Here is a 15889-nt window from a genome sequence, read left to right on the forward strand (position 1 = left end):
TTTGCACTAAGATACAGACGATATTTTCATCCACATTCGAGCTACTTTCAACTTGGTTGCTCAAATTAGTGACCATAAGATTCTTCTTCTTATTGTATTTTTTTTTGTTATTCAAATTTATCTCTGGATGCAACTTCCAACACTTCTCCTCTATAAGGGAATTAAGGTTGCGGTGGTTGTTGAGATATTTGCACTGGTGTGTTGTGGTCGTCGTCTTTTTATATTTTCCCCCTTTTTGCTTCTTCTTCCCCTCACTAGAAGTGTGTTGTTTATCCTTCTTCTTTGATCCACTTGCTTGTGCTTTCTTCAAGTCTATGTTCTCTAGGTATTTTGGCTTGAATTACACAAGCCTCATCCACCAATTTTGGTTTGAATAACACACTTTCTCTCGCACATATGGTGTAGACCCCCCAAATAATTGAGGTGTACAAATAATAATGAAAATATGGTTGTAAGTACAAAGAATTATGGTGTGTGGCTAGTCAGCTGATACAGTCCAGAAATCCTCTTTGTGTGCTTTACCTCCTATCCCTTTTGGTTATTTTTACTCAACCATGGAACAAATTGTTGAAGAAAGTGTAACTAGGTTCGATCTTCATAAATGTAATTTTTATCTTTGTACTTGTAAAAGAAAAGAAATATTATTTTTGTAAATTATAAAATGAGTTTCTTGCTCATTACATAGGTCCAACACATGTTGAAGTGCTATAGGAAAGTCAAAGAGTCGAATAAAATGTTAAAGAGCTCTTCTTGAGAATATATGTAATGTAAATGAGTCAACCTAGAGTCTAGATCATCCCTCCAAGACAATCACAATCCTCTTGAAGAAGACAACAAGAAAAACGATGAAGAAAGTAGTTATGTCGGCCTCAAAATGTATATAAATATCAAGTCGGCTCACATATGGAGACAAACAACTATAAATATGCAACTAGAGTCACCATAGAGAGACAGAACTTTGGACAAGCCTCTACAACTTCGGATGAGGAAAGAACCTTGACATACCTCTGAAATCTCGGTAACAATTACAGTGACATCTTCGAACACCTCTCTGAAATCTCAGACAAGTGAAATGGTACAAGAATCTCGGATGAAGACAGTATTACAGTGTTTCGGTTGGAGAAGGATTCTATGGTTTTTGGATGGGTATGACAGGGGTATACACTCTCTCACAGTCTCAGCATAACTATGATAAGAAGGAACTCAGTAATCCCACAATGATATACTCTCAGCATAATTGTGATCTCAGTGCAAGGAGAATATAATTACAGTCTCGGTGAAGATATCAGTAAGAAAGACACAGTCACATTCTTGGCATAACTATTATGATGAGGATCTTAGTGATACTCTCTCGGCATACTTCTAGATGTTGTCATAAGTCTCAGTACAGCAGTGTTGCAACAATAGTGATCTCAGTAATGACCTTGATAGTACAACAGTAGTGAAGACCTCGGTGAAGCAGCAATGATGATGATGAACTCAGCAGTGACAAAGAAGAGGATTGGTGTCTTGGTCTTGGAGTGGCCTAATAGGTCAAGGGTCATGGTCTTGGTATTCATCAATTGGAATCTCTATAAGAAGAATTTTGTGTGGGTTTTCCTCTCAAAGAGTGAGAGGCTTTGGCCCTGGCAAAAAACCAACATTTTGTGTTCTTGTCTCTTGTATTTTGATAGTTATTTGATGAACTAAAGAAGACACACTCTAATAATAAGGAAAGATTGTACTAATAAGAAAAACCTCACAAATAGTTATCATACTAAGAAGAATCTCATTAATTGTGCTTGCCTAGATTCTTCAACATAAATGCACTCAAATCAATGTAACCCATTTTCCTCCTAGTGGCCTAGTTATAACACAAACCAATAGCCTACTAGTGGTTAGGTTTGTCTACCTCAACCCTTGATCGAAGTTATAGTATAGACTCTTCTAGAGTCTTCTACATCATAATCCTGCATCTAGCCCCTTTTACATGAATAATGGGGGCTAATGTGGCATCCTCTCGAATTATGGTTGTGAAAATAGGAAGGTCGACTTCTGAGTGGCATAATTTTCACATACGGACTCTGATTGACGCGATTCTTGTGTTATTGGAAAAGTATTTGTATGTAGAATAATAATAAAAGGTGTCACACTAAATTTGCAAACTTTTACCCCAAAAAAATGTCATTTGATTCCTAAAAAAAACTTCGAAAGGTTTGAAACCCCATTTTTCCAAACTGGATCCCACTAGTAAAAACAATCCCATGAACTTATTCCTCCACTTTTTCCACTCTAAAAGCATCAAGATGGATGAAAAACGATATAATGATCCAATCTAGATCAATAACATACCTTATTAATGGTTAACATATCTTTCCCAGCCTTTTGGCTAAGATCAAGTGTAGTGTTTGTTCTTATCAGTATAATATTGGATACATGGTTCATAGAACCACATAATATTAAATGTATAATTTTTATCTAAGAATTTATGGATATCCTTTAAAAAAATAGTTATTTTATTAAATAATTATGGAAATAGAGGTGTTGAAATAGATATTAGAGTTCACAAAATCTATACTTTTCTCCTTAAAACAAGGGAAAGCACAAAAAATACCCACCAATGGCTAGAACAATTGAATATTGTTTAAAATCAACCAAAGCCTTGCTAAATTCATTGAGAAAACATAAGGTTTTCTCCCAAACCACTGAATAAGCCACAAATATCTCCAAAAAATATAGAAACATATGAAATTTGTTCAAAAAATGCATAAATATGAAATAAATATACTAAGCAACAATTGAAACAAAGAAATTTTCTTCTTAAATTGTAGAATTAAGCTTTAAGACAAGAATTACAATGAAACTTTCAAATATTTGAAGTCGATCAAAAACCCTCAAAAATATTTTATGTTTTATGGATTTTGTACAATTTGTACATTCATGTGGACCTATCCATACAATTGTACTGCTGAAAAAAATTGGTTGGTCCAAAAAAACATTACACATGGAACCTTGCAATTAGTCTCCCTAGCTCCAATTTAACCCAAAAAAAAAAATCAAACCAAAAGAAATAAGACTAATTTTCTCTCTTAAAATATGAACCTAGCTTTAAATCAAGCAAATGAATGATGCTTATCTCTTAAACCAAAACAATAATGCCTAGTTTCAATTGGTCCAAAACCCCTTTGGCTCCTCGGTGTGTATTAGAAGTATTCTCTTGATTTGTTAGTGAACTTGGCAGACTCAAAGCCCTTTTCTTTATTCACTTCAACTTCTTCTCGCCATGGCTATAATACAATATTATGAAAACCAAACATACAAGTAAACCAAGAACACAAGAGAGCAACCCTCTCTTTGTAACATTGAAAGGACATTAGCCCCCACTACATAAACCTTGAACGCATGCACTTGAAAATGACTTCTATGTAGTTCAAGTCATTAGTAACCTAAGTTAAAAAGTGACTTTATTAATAGGCCTATGTCTATAATTTAGATGACCTTTATATTTTAGCAAACAAACATAGCCTTAGTTTAGAGAATTTTTTCACCAAGTTTCTAGAGATAAAAATTATTCCCATCCTCTCCATTCAAGTAAGCATTGTTAAGTCTTTCTTTCACAAAGTTTTGAAAGTTTTGAGTTATTGGATCATTGTCTTGAGGGAAAAAAAAAAAAAACAAATTTCAGGGATATGATGGGCATAGTTTTCGACAAGTTTACGACTTCGTGACAATGATAGATAGATCAATGACTAATTCTTGTAGAGCACCGCAACCATGACTAGTCTATTAAGTAATCATATATAAATTTATATAAGAAATGTACATGTTATTTATATGAATTATACAGTATGTGTTGCACAAAGTGTTGTCGTTGATGATAACAAGTGCCATTGATGTCAAATGGAATGTCTAAGGAAGTAGCATAGTCATTCATGAATCAAAGGAATCATTATGATAATTTTATCCCTTGCATGCCCTGTATAAAGTGAAGTTAAAGTGGTTTGAATTTATTTTTTTAATGTATGATGTCCTATGGATGGTATAGTTCGATAGCTTTGCTCAAGACCTTTCCAACAATGTGTCATACTTGGAAAAACTCCTCTCAGATGAGTAAGTTATGTTCGTTTGAAGTTGGTAGTAGCAATGAGGACCAAAAACACCAAATTTATTGAAAAACATCAAATTTTTTAACCAACAAGTTTCTTCTAAGAAGATATTTGGTTTTGTGGTGAAATCTATAGAAAATGTCACATAAACATGCACACTATTTAACCCATTAAATATTGAGCATCTTCTAGAGGATCTAACCATTAAAATTCTCTCAAACGACAAATGGTGTGCCAATTTTCCCAAGGTTTAACAGGGTTGCCCCTCCATGTTGGCCCAATCCCATAGCGACACATGGTGAGTTTTGATGATGATGTAGCAAGGTCAAAGGAAATGACATGGCATGACACATCATCAAGATGATGTTAGCAGGGACATGGTGAAACCAAGGACTGCCACATGGCAAGTACAATCAGCGATTTTTTATTCGTCAAACAATTGAAATGCATGACACATGGAACCAAAAAGGAATTACCACATGGCATGATGAGGTCATGTTGATGTCAGCATGCCAATGGCCATGGAACCCTAAGGACCAGATCATATGGCATGGTCACATTGGTGAATGGGCTAAGTCATATTGTCTTTGGCCGAGCCATTTGTCATATGGTCGGATTAGTGCGTCATATAGGTAAAAGTTCTAGAATAGTTGGCATGCATGTTAGCCCCAAGGAATGGCTTTGTGCAATGGAGGTCCACATACAAAGGTATTTATACACTCGTTCATCAATCCAATTCGGACGTGGATAACACTAAAAACATATGTGAGTTCTGAGCACTGTTAGTGTGAAAACTTAGAGTTATTTTTTGTGATTGGTTTTGTTCTTTTCATTTGTCACTAGTTCGCAAAGGAAGTCTCGAATATGGAGCAAGCAGTGATTGTGGGCAGGAAAATATATGTGATGGTTTTGCCTCACTGATGAGTTTATGGCATTTGAATATAGTTGGTCACGGGATTGAAACCCCATAGGTCGATGACTTGGCACAATTTGTTTGTTATGATGTGGGTATATTCTAGCCTAACCGATGATGTGAATTTTTGATTCCTATATCAAGAAATATTGGTATTCACTACAAATTTAATTTTTCAACAACAAATCAAGCCCTTGTGACAGTGTATAGATTTGTAGCCTAGTTGTAGCAGCGACTTCTTCCTAAAGTCTAGGCAAATAACATTGGACAATGCAAGGTCAAACCCTGGTCATTTAAGGGCTAATACCTTGATCTGTGACAGCGGTCAGACTCAGTTGACTAGGGCAGTTGAGAAGCAACAAGGTCTGGTACTAAAGTTGATTTAAGGTCTAAATTAGGGCAGTAGGTTTGTTAGCAAATGTTGTGGACCTAAACTTTTAGTGTGAAGGATTAGGTTTATAACCCATTTTGTATTGTTGGGTTGGTTTCATGTGCTTGAATTATTGATGAACGGGACATTGGTTAATCTATTTATTGGAATTAATGTTATTTCTATTTGCAAGAATTGAAAATAATCATGTGATCTATTTGCAAATGAAACCTAAGTCCTAATAGGGCCTAACTCTATACTTTGGTTCAACTATGTACTGCCTCATGTATTGAGATCTCAGCTCCATAGTTAGCTCAGTGTCATCATTTCTACTAAGGTTAAGCAATTCTACAAAGTTGTGATTTTGTAGCAACTACCGTTGGTTTCACAACAACTGGATTTTGTAGAACTGCTACAAAATCATCACCTCTCACACTTATAATTAAAGCATAGCCTAAATAAATACATGAAAGCAAATCCAATCAAACTATTAAGAATAAAATTCAACACATTGAAAGAAATGAAATTAACAAGCACACTTTCATAAATTAAACATGGTTGTTCTATTGCAATTAAACAAAATACAAACTACAATATGCTAATAAAATAGAAAATGAATATAGTGCAAAGCTTTACTTCGAGTGGGTCCAACTCAGGTTTAGCCTGTACCTGAAAGCTTATAAATTTACTAGCACAACTTTAGTGAGCAAGCCAAAACATCCACGAGCAGGAGATTTATATTAAGAGAAAGCAAAATTACAACATAAGTTTATATGTTGTCTATGGTGTATCAAAGTACATATATTTATAAAAATAGAAAGGAATATAAGTCCCAACAATAGTTTGAGAGATCTTTCACAACCTAAAGTCGGTAACTAAACAGTTTTTCATCTCAAACATCAAATGCCTAAATGGAGAGTAGGCATAACAAATTGATTATGGTGAAAGTTATTAATTAGTCTTCGATGTTGTAACGATTATTGCACACTGAATTGTCTTAGATATACTTTAGTTGGAAGTGTAATAATAATTGGACAATGAAATGCATTCCATGGAATCAGACTAGCTGGAATTAGCTCTATGCGCAACTTTCTTATAACAACATACAAGTGGCCACAACCATATGTATTGTACTCCTTCCACATGGTTAATTATGGATAATTTCTCCTTTTATGACATGTGTGTGAATTCTTTAGATGCCACGTATTGCTTCCTCAAGTTGTCAACATGTTGTTGATCACATGACACCTGGTGGTAAATGACTGCACTTCTATACTTACTTGAGTTAGCGCCTCTTTTATTCCATGCATAATAATATATTAAAGCAACTCTTGAACATTCTTAGTTCTAATTTAAAAACTATAGTAAGGAAACTAGTAAATAAATAATTCATACCTTGAGCTGCCCACAATGTATGTACAAGGTTTTAGTAATGATTTAAGGTGAAAAAGAGGTGGATTGGTCAAAAATAAATCAGGGTAGTTTTGTAGCACAAAGCATAAGTTTGTTGATGAGTTCATGGCCCATCATCAACGACTTGGCACAATGTTGTATCATATCTCTCGCTTGATGGATTGACACGATTTTGTTTGTTGTCTTTTTTAGATGTGGTTATAGCCTAGCTTGATGATTTGACATAGTGTTGTATGTTGACTTGTGAAGATATCTCTAAGCCAATGACTTGGCACAATTTCATTTAGCCTAGCTCGACAACTTGGCACAATGTTGTATCATGGAGATATATGTAGCTCGATGACTTGGCACAATTTTGTTTGTTAGCTCGTTATGATGTGGGTATAGCGCAACTCAATGATTTGACAAAATGTTGTTTTTTGACTTGTGGAGATATCTTTGGGTCAACGCCATGGAGAAATTTCATTTAGCATAGCTTAACGATTTGGCACAATGTCAGATCATGGAGATATCTCTGATCCGATGGCTTGGCACAATTTCGTTTGATGGCTCATCTTGACATAGGTATAACTCAGTTTTGACAAGATCGGTCCAATGACGTGGGATAGTTTTGATTGACTCAACCTTAGTAACACGGGTCATGACGTGCTAATGTCTATCTGAATTGGTTCAAATTGAATTGACAACTCCACCACTGCAAGAGGTATATTGTAGTGTAGTTGGTTGGCATGTGGCTTGTCTCATGTGAGGTAAAGGGTTTGAACCTAATGATTGGTTGATTATTTTTGTTTTTTTTCCAACGAAGAATCATTTTGTAGAGTGGTTAAGCCAACTGAAGACAACTCTTTTGTGGAATGTCAGCCAGATCTAGTCAATTTGTAGAATGCACGCAAATTGTGTTATTTTGTCAAACCATTAATTTCTTTTTTTGGTTTTATATGGTTTTTGGGTCATTATGAATCCAAATTGAATTATAGAAGAAGAATCATGATCAAAATTCAGTTTTGATCATCCCAAAAGGCATGTAGTGCCTTGATGATGTGTTTTGGATGTCCATAATCTATAATCTTGCTTTTGGGATGCTTCATAGTTTGTGAGCAAGTTGTAGCGGGTTGTGCTTGTATGAGCAAATCGGGATCAAGGAAATGTGTCATGATACTAGATTGATGAAGAGATTGTTGTAATGACCAAAGCAGGTTATTAGCAGGTTATGACAACATTGTGACAATAGCAACATGATTAGTTTTGAAGACCTATATTGAAGAGCATGTGGATCTAGTTTGAAATATTGTGAAAAGTGTTTCGCCCTAGATTGAAGGTGGTGGGGGCATCCATCGAGGTTGGTGCCTAAATTAGGTTTATTTCTACAACAATTCGAAGCTTGCACATTCTTTAGGTTGACTTCTCAATCAAGTTGTAGCCTATTGCAAGTGGGTGCTTGCACATTTGCAAGGTTGTTGCCTCAATTAGCTTCTAGCCTACTGCAAGTAGTTTCTTGCACATATTGGTGGTGGGTGCGTCCATGTTGGGAAAGGTGGGGTGAATCAATATTTTCTAGCAATTAGCTATTAGAAATTAATTAACGGAGCAACGAAACACATAAAATATTGCGGAAACACAAATAAAGAAACACATAAAATAAGAGAGACACAAATATACGTTGTTCACCCAATTTGGTCTATGTCCACAAAGAAACAACCAATTCTTCCTTTTATATTATCCACCAAAATGAAGAGATACAACCTACAACAAATCCATTGTAATTTCCTCTTCGTTATCACACAATCTCCTCTCTCTTTCTCACTCAGAATAATCATTCACGGCCGCAATAAAATCCCCTCATATAAACTGAGGGTTTCCTTCTAAGGAAAAAACCTATAAATTAACATAACTTCTACCAGAAGATCATACGCCTAACGAATGACCCAGATTGACTATGAAATTATAATATTTTACAAGGAAAATTTTCATCTATTTTTAGCTTTGGGGGTGCTACCCCTGAACCCCCGCCAGGGGGTGGCTCATAAAATCGTCGTCACCCCACCTGGACCCCCCTGACAACGATCATATGGGAGGTGTTTCCGCCCCATTAAGAACAAGGATCCAACATTACTGAAGCAAAAAAACTTTGAATAATTAGGAACATAATCATGCACCACACCCAACATTAGCACTTCTTAATATTTTTTAGAGCATTAGTTAATCTTTTAGTTATTATTATTTTTCTTCTTTAGATAATCATAAACAATAATCCACAGTAGACAATATCATATAAAAATGCAGAAAGATAAAATAGTTGACACAATATTTTTAGTTGGGAAACCCCCTCTAGGTCAAAAACCATCGAATGCTTCTTAGCAATTGTCTTCTCCTCCTCTTTAAAAGAAAATTAATCACATCAAATTTTTAGCTATAACTGAAGGAGGATCCAACCCCCTCATTCACAGGCTACAACCCATAGGCGCTACCAAAACTTAATAACGTGTTGCAACCTAAAGGATGCCCCAATGCCCCGTAAGTAGGACATAACCTGAGGAGTGTCCCAACACTCTGTTTACCAGCTGTTGTTGGAAAGGATACTTCCTCACCCTGTAGTTTATTAGCCCCAACTGAAAGGATTCCCCAACACCTTGTGTAGGTTATGAAATGCCCTAGCACCACCCTGTCACCCTAAAGTTATCTAAGGCCACAACCTAAAGGTGACTCTAATCACCTACCTTGCACCAACCTGTCACCCTAAACAGCATGCAGACCAAGTTTCACAATTTTCAGACTGGATCTCCATGTGCTTTGAATCAATATAAGAAAGTTGTAATGAAGATAATGATGTTTTTTATGATATGTATATCCTGTCAAGTCCTGCTACAAAAAAATACTAAATCTGACCACTGCACAATGTTGCACATTGAAACTCACTGCTCAATTGTACATCATTGTCCCTGCTCAACTGCACATCACTATCAACAGCACATCACTGAGAATTGTACATCATTGTTGTTGTTCAAATTGATATCATCATTGCACTTCTCATGAATGAGTAACTGTCATAGGCTCATAAGCAGATTGCCACATCATTGAACCCATCACGTTGTATTGTTGCATGTGTTCAATACAAGTATCTGAGAATGGCACAATCCCAGATGCCACAGTTCATCCCTATGACCTGCTACCACTGCGCTCAAGCTTTGCCCATAGAGAGCTACTAGCATATGTTACTTCATTGCTAAGCACTACTCACACACTGTTATCCATCGTTACTTCAATAAGTTATACAACAAGGTGACGTGTCCTCATAAACATGTTACCCTGTAAGGTCATAATTATGTTACTCAAGTTACCCTAGGTTATCATAGTCATTGTCAACTCAAAATTATACTAGTCAAAATCAACATATCAATAACTTGTTATGTCAGTCAACCATAATCTTGCATGTAGAGTGTCAAGTCTAGTCAAAGTCAAAATTTTAACATATGTGTTATGTCTATAAGATCTACTCTTACAAATTCAAAGTCAAAGTCAAGGAAAAATGTTATCTGTTATCAATGAGTCAAAGGCAACAATCAAGTTTCATGTCAAGCATTCTCTTGGCATATTGTTATGTCAAGTAAATTGTTATGTCATTAGGTCAAGTCAAATCAAGTCATGGCAAATCAATGATAAGTTATTATATCCTTTCATGTACCAAGCCAATTGACAAACACAAGATTACAATCCAATTGTCATATTGCATAACATTCTTAATGTGTCTAGGTCACAATAATTGTCATCACACTTGTTATGTGAAGAAAATGTCATCAAGATATGTCAACTTATTTAGGTTAAATAGGTTAATTAAATTAATCAGGTTTTGTGGTCAAGCCAATAGGTAGTTTCCTCATCTCAAATATTGTAAGCACATACTAACATAGTCAACACTTGTCATTGTCTCATTAACAATACTACTATTATTTATGCCACTATTTATTACATTGTCACATCAACAATGTCAGTGTTACTCCACTCTTAAATCAGTTAGACATTCAACAAGGAGATTCACTACAACACTATTGTTTTACAAGAATATATCAAATCAAGTTAAGAGATATTTCAATAATACAAGGTGTACCACTCATCAAGTCAATTCATCATTGTGTAAAATCATTTGACAGTCAACAGGAGATGCTACAACATAATTGATATGTCATAAGTTAGCATTAAGTCACAAGGTCAAAAACCTTAGAGAGACCTTCTTTTCCTTAACACATTTAAATACTTGATCTGTTTCCCTATCATTTACAGGAAATAGTCCAAAAATGACTTAATTAGTGCCCTATTAGCGATGCCTTAGTGCAGGAGTGATCAAGGTTGAAATTGCCCTCACAAATACCTTTAAAGGCCTTGTTAGCCTTCAAAGACTCCTCATTTCCTAAGGACGATACTCGCAGCCATTAAGAAGCTTTGGAAAACCCTTCACTGCCCTAGTTTGGGCTTTGAAAAGAGAGGTTGCAGGAGACTGGGAAGCCCTAACCATAGACATAAACCATACCAAAAACATGCATAAACATGCCACAAAACACTTAAGTTTAAAGAAGCATAAGAAAATCACCTCAGGAGACAGAGTTGGAAGAGGAAAAAAGGGACCAATCCATAGAAATTTATCCAAGGAATTCACCCAAGAATCTCACTGCCCTAGTCTGCTACAGGGGGCTGAAAATCTTCTGTAAAATTTTAAAGCAAGTTGATCACAAACTTGTTGAGATGAATTGTGTGAGTGTGAGAGGCTAAAGGGTCTATTTTTATAGGTTGAATTAGGCCTTTTAGGTGAACTTTGGATGAGGCCTTATAAAAAGGTTGAATATATTTACTTTTCTAATATATCTATATATATATATATATATATATATATATATATATTAATTGATTAAATTAAATATTAAGCTAGGATATTGTTGGTATTATTGAAGAGGAATTTTACTGTTAAGGCTTGTGACAGATACATTTTATAAAGAAAAAAATGTCTCCTAGGATGATGCTCCTATAAACCTAATTAATTACCCTTAAGTTAATTAATTAATAACCCCTATTAATATTTGTCTAGAAAAAATTTCAATTCCACTGGAATTTTAAAATCAATGATTGGCTTAATGCATATTGTTAGGATATTCCGACACAAGGAAATAGTTAAGTACAACTTGGTCTAGTATAGAGTTAGGTAAAGTGTGTTTCTTTACTGTTGTACATTTTGTAACTTACAATCCGACAGTCACGATATGTAGTGATCCGACGGTTCATTCTCTCCTCGGTATTACCGACACTTGATCCGTGGCTTGACACCCGATTGGTCCATGATTTCTATTTAAAGCGCATGGAGGGTCATTTGTAGGGTAATCCGTGCATGAGAGAAACATATGTAAATTTTCATTCTTTTATTAATAAATTGCCTGAAGTGGCCGCGTTGGCTCAGGCCGTGGACTGTTTCCCTCTTTGAGGGTTTTAACCACGTCAAAAATACTGGTGTATTGATCTGCGATCTGGTTGTGAGCGGTGTTCTGTCTGAGGAAAACTTTTGTATCTAACCCATACTCGTCCTGACCTTTCCTTTGTTGTTGGCCTTGTTGCTCGGTTCATGCAAAACCCCCGTGAAAGTCATTGGAAATAAGCTAAAAGAATACTTCGTTATGTTCGAGGTACAGTTCAGTTTGGGATTCATTACAGTGCCGAAGCATCTCCTCTATTGGTTGGTTTCACTGATTCCGATTGGGCTGGTGACCCTGATGATCGGAAGTCTACTGCCGGTTATGTGTTCACTCTTGGTTCAGGACCTATTACATGGGCTTGCAAGAAACAAGGTGCCATTTCTCTTTCATCAGCAGAAGCAGAGTATTGTGGTGCCGTAGAAGCTAGTAAGGAAGCCTTCTGGCTTTGTCAGATCCTGTCAGAGTTTGGCTTTGAGCAGCAGCATCCGACTACACTTTGGTGTGATAATCAAAGTGCCATTCAGCTATGCAAAGATCCAGTCCAACATCAGCGCAGCAAACACATTGAAATGCACATGCACTTCATCAGAAAGCTCATTCACGACCATGTTCTTGAAGTGCAATATTGTTCAACAGATGATCAAGTTGCAGACATCTTCACAAAGGCTCTCACAGAGGCGAAGTTCACTAAACTTCGATTTATGGTTGGAGTTCAGGAAGTTGTCACTAAGGGGGGATAGGCTCTAGTGCTTCCTTCCTTCTCCTATTGTGTCATATCTGTAAATCCTTCAATCCTATCCCAAGTTGTTCTTAAGGGGGGATGTTAGGATATTCCGACACATAGGAAATAGTTAAGTACAACTTGGTCTAGTATAGAGTTAGGTATAGAGTTAGGTAAAGTGTGTTTCTTTACCGTTGTACATTTTGTAACTTACAATCCGACGGTCACGATATGTAGTGATCCGACGGTTCATTCTCTCCTCGGTATTACCGACACTTGATCTGTGGCTTGACACCCGATTGGTCCATGATTTCTATTTAAAGCGCATGGAGGGTCATTTGTAGGGTAATCCGTGCATGAGAGAAACATATGTAAATTTTCATTCTTTTATTAATAAATTGCCTGAAGTGGCCACGTTGGCTCAGGCCGTGGACTGTTTCCCTCTTTGAGGGTTTTAACCACGTCAAAAATACTAGTGTATTGATCTGCGATCTGGTTGTGAGCGGTGTCCTTTGGTGTTCTGTCTGAGGAACTTACCCTGTAAATTCCTACACATATAGTCCTGCCTAGTTTGTGAAGTTAGTGATTAGTTTATTTCTTTTGGTTCTTGGAGCTATTCAACTTATAAATAATGAGATTGCAGTGATAATCATTATCATATATTGAAAATCGTAGGTGAATAAGGTGTCATATTACTATCCCCTGGGGTTTTATCTCACAAAACGAGGTCTTCAACTTCAAACTCAATTCTCTCTCAAACAAGGAGGAACCACGGGGCATACCACATATCAACAAAAACATCTCTTTGAGGAGAATCTAATGACCTATATCTCCAACCCAAATTCAATAATTTGACCCTTCAAAATCCCTTGACAAAGTCGAGGTACATCCTAAGTCTAGGGAACCCAAACCATAAGACTCGGGTTTTCAACCATCCAACAGTGGAGCTGCCAACTTGATTTAATCCAACAATTACTAGGAAGTGTTCATTAACCATTTGAAGTCAATGACTGGTGGTTTTAGTCAAAGTCAAACCCAATCATCTCCATGGGTTGACATCAATGACAACACCATCCAACAATCTACCCCGTTTTCATTGAGGGCAACACATGTACTCCTTCTGCGAGTACAACTACTGTTGACTTCATGCTTCATCTCATTCTCGAGATTTCAATTTCCTTTTCATGATTTCTCTCCCCCTTTGACATCAATGGAAATGGGTGACTCCCCCTAACAATCTCCCTTCTTCTTTTGGACCTGTCATATGAGTGTGCTTCCCTTGATAATAAGCCTTCCTATAATAATCTGTCAATGACAATCCCTGTGGACTTGTAACCTTCATGTGCTCCCCCTGATGAGAATCCTTCCTTTGTTTGTGGACCTGTAATCCTTTAATTGTTCTTCTTCCCCTCAATCTGTTATAAATTTGACACAATTGTCCTCAAGTTGTTGTCTTTTCCATGTTGTCTATCTGTCAATGGTAGACCTATGCCACATACTATTGTATAGACTCCCCCTCCTCAAAATTCAAGAAGTCAACGAGCGAGATTGTTTAAAATAGTGTGTTACCCAACAAGCCATCTTGATTTGTGTCATTATCTAAAGCAACTGTTAATTCCTCATGACCTTTTTCTTTTACGAACGTTGAAAGCATAAATTTTGAGACCTCCGTATTTGCTTAATCTTCTTCTTATACCTTTTTCCTTTTCTAGATATTCTTGTACCTGAAATCTTGAGACATGTGCCCATAATTATGATACTTGAAGCATTCAATGTTTTCCATAGGTAATTCCATCTAATATCTACAATCACGAGCTATATGGCCATAGTCATGGCATTTGAAACAATAATGCTTGACTCATCCAACACGAATTATCTGCTAACAAATACATCATGAAACATACCTCATGATCCTAGAAACTTGCTTTGTGGATGATAACAGTTCCTACCAAATACTTCACAATCCCTAGCCATATTTCCATAGTTAGTACATAAAAAGCAATAACCATTAAATGAACATGCGTACCTGGATGATTCTTTCGAAGGCAATGTTCCTTGATAATTGTACATGTCAACAACTTTACAATCCTGAGATATATGTCTAAAGTTAGCACATGAAAAACAATAACCATTAAATGAGCGAACGTACTTGGATAAGTTATTATTCTTCGATTCATTACTTTGATCAGTCTTCATCTCAATCTCACTTTGTGAAGATGTGGGGCTTGTACGTTCATCAGCTAAAGGCTTACCTACTCATTTTTTCAATTCATTATATGTTTTTTCCATGGTATGTAATTGTTCTTTTTGCAATTCCTTGAACTTTTTGACTTCATTAGGGGTTGTGTCAAGTTCTTATTGCTTTTGAGAAATGTCTTCTTGAAATTCGTCTTTCAATCAGGTTCTTCTCTTTTTTTTCTTATTCTACCGATAGCTTGAGAAGAGTGGTCTCTTCCACTTCTTTTGTAAGTGCATGTATCTATTCCTTTAGCTTTTCATTTTTTGTCCTAAGTCATCTTATTTCTGTTGAAGAGGTTTCCAATTCCTTTTTCTTCTAGTCAACTGTAGATATGCATCTTTGATCAAATTCCTTTAATTGACTTGCTAAATCCTTCTTTTCAATTTATGCTTCCTACACTTGTTTCTTAAGCTCGTTGATCTTTGCAAATGCTACATCATTTCATGTTTCTTTTGATCGACTTCTTTCTTGAGTGTGTGATTTTTTGTCTCCATTTTTTTCATTTTAATCTTTCTGGCTTCTTCCAACTATACTCTAAGACTGTTAATGATTTTCTTGGATTCTTCGTTTTTCTTATTGATTTCTTTGGCACATTCTTCTGGTGTTTCCAATTATGCTTCCAAAAATTTTTCCTTTTCCATTTGATTCTTAAGTTCTTTTATAGCCCTGACCACTTCATTTTGAAATTCGAC

General features: G+C 36.0%; 1 pseudogene; it reads left to right on the forward strand.

Annotated features, from left to right (window-relative positions):
* Positions 1–2347: 2347 nt before the first annotated feature.
* Positions 2348–2455, forward strand: LOC149158435 (U2 spliceosomal RNA; annotated as a pseudogene).
* Positions 2456–15889: the final 13434 nt, after the last annotated feature.

Source organism: Pinus tabuliformis, chromosome 5_2 (assembly GCF_031772625.1).
Source record: "Pinus tabuliformis cultivar Carrire ecotype Pingquan chromosome 5_2, CPIR1, whole genome shotgun sequence".
Lineage (NCBI taxonomy): Eukaryota > Viridiplantae > Streptophyta > Pinopsida > Pinales > Pinaceae > Pinus > Pinus tabuliformis.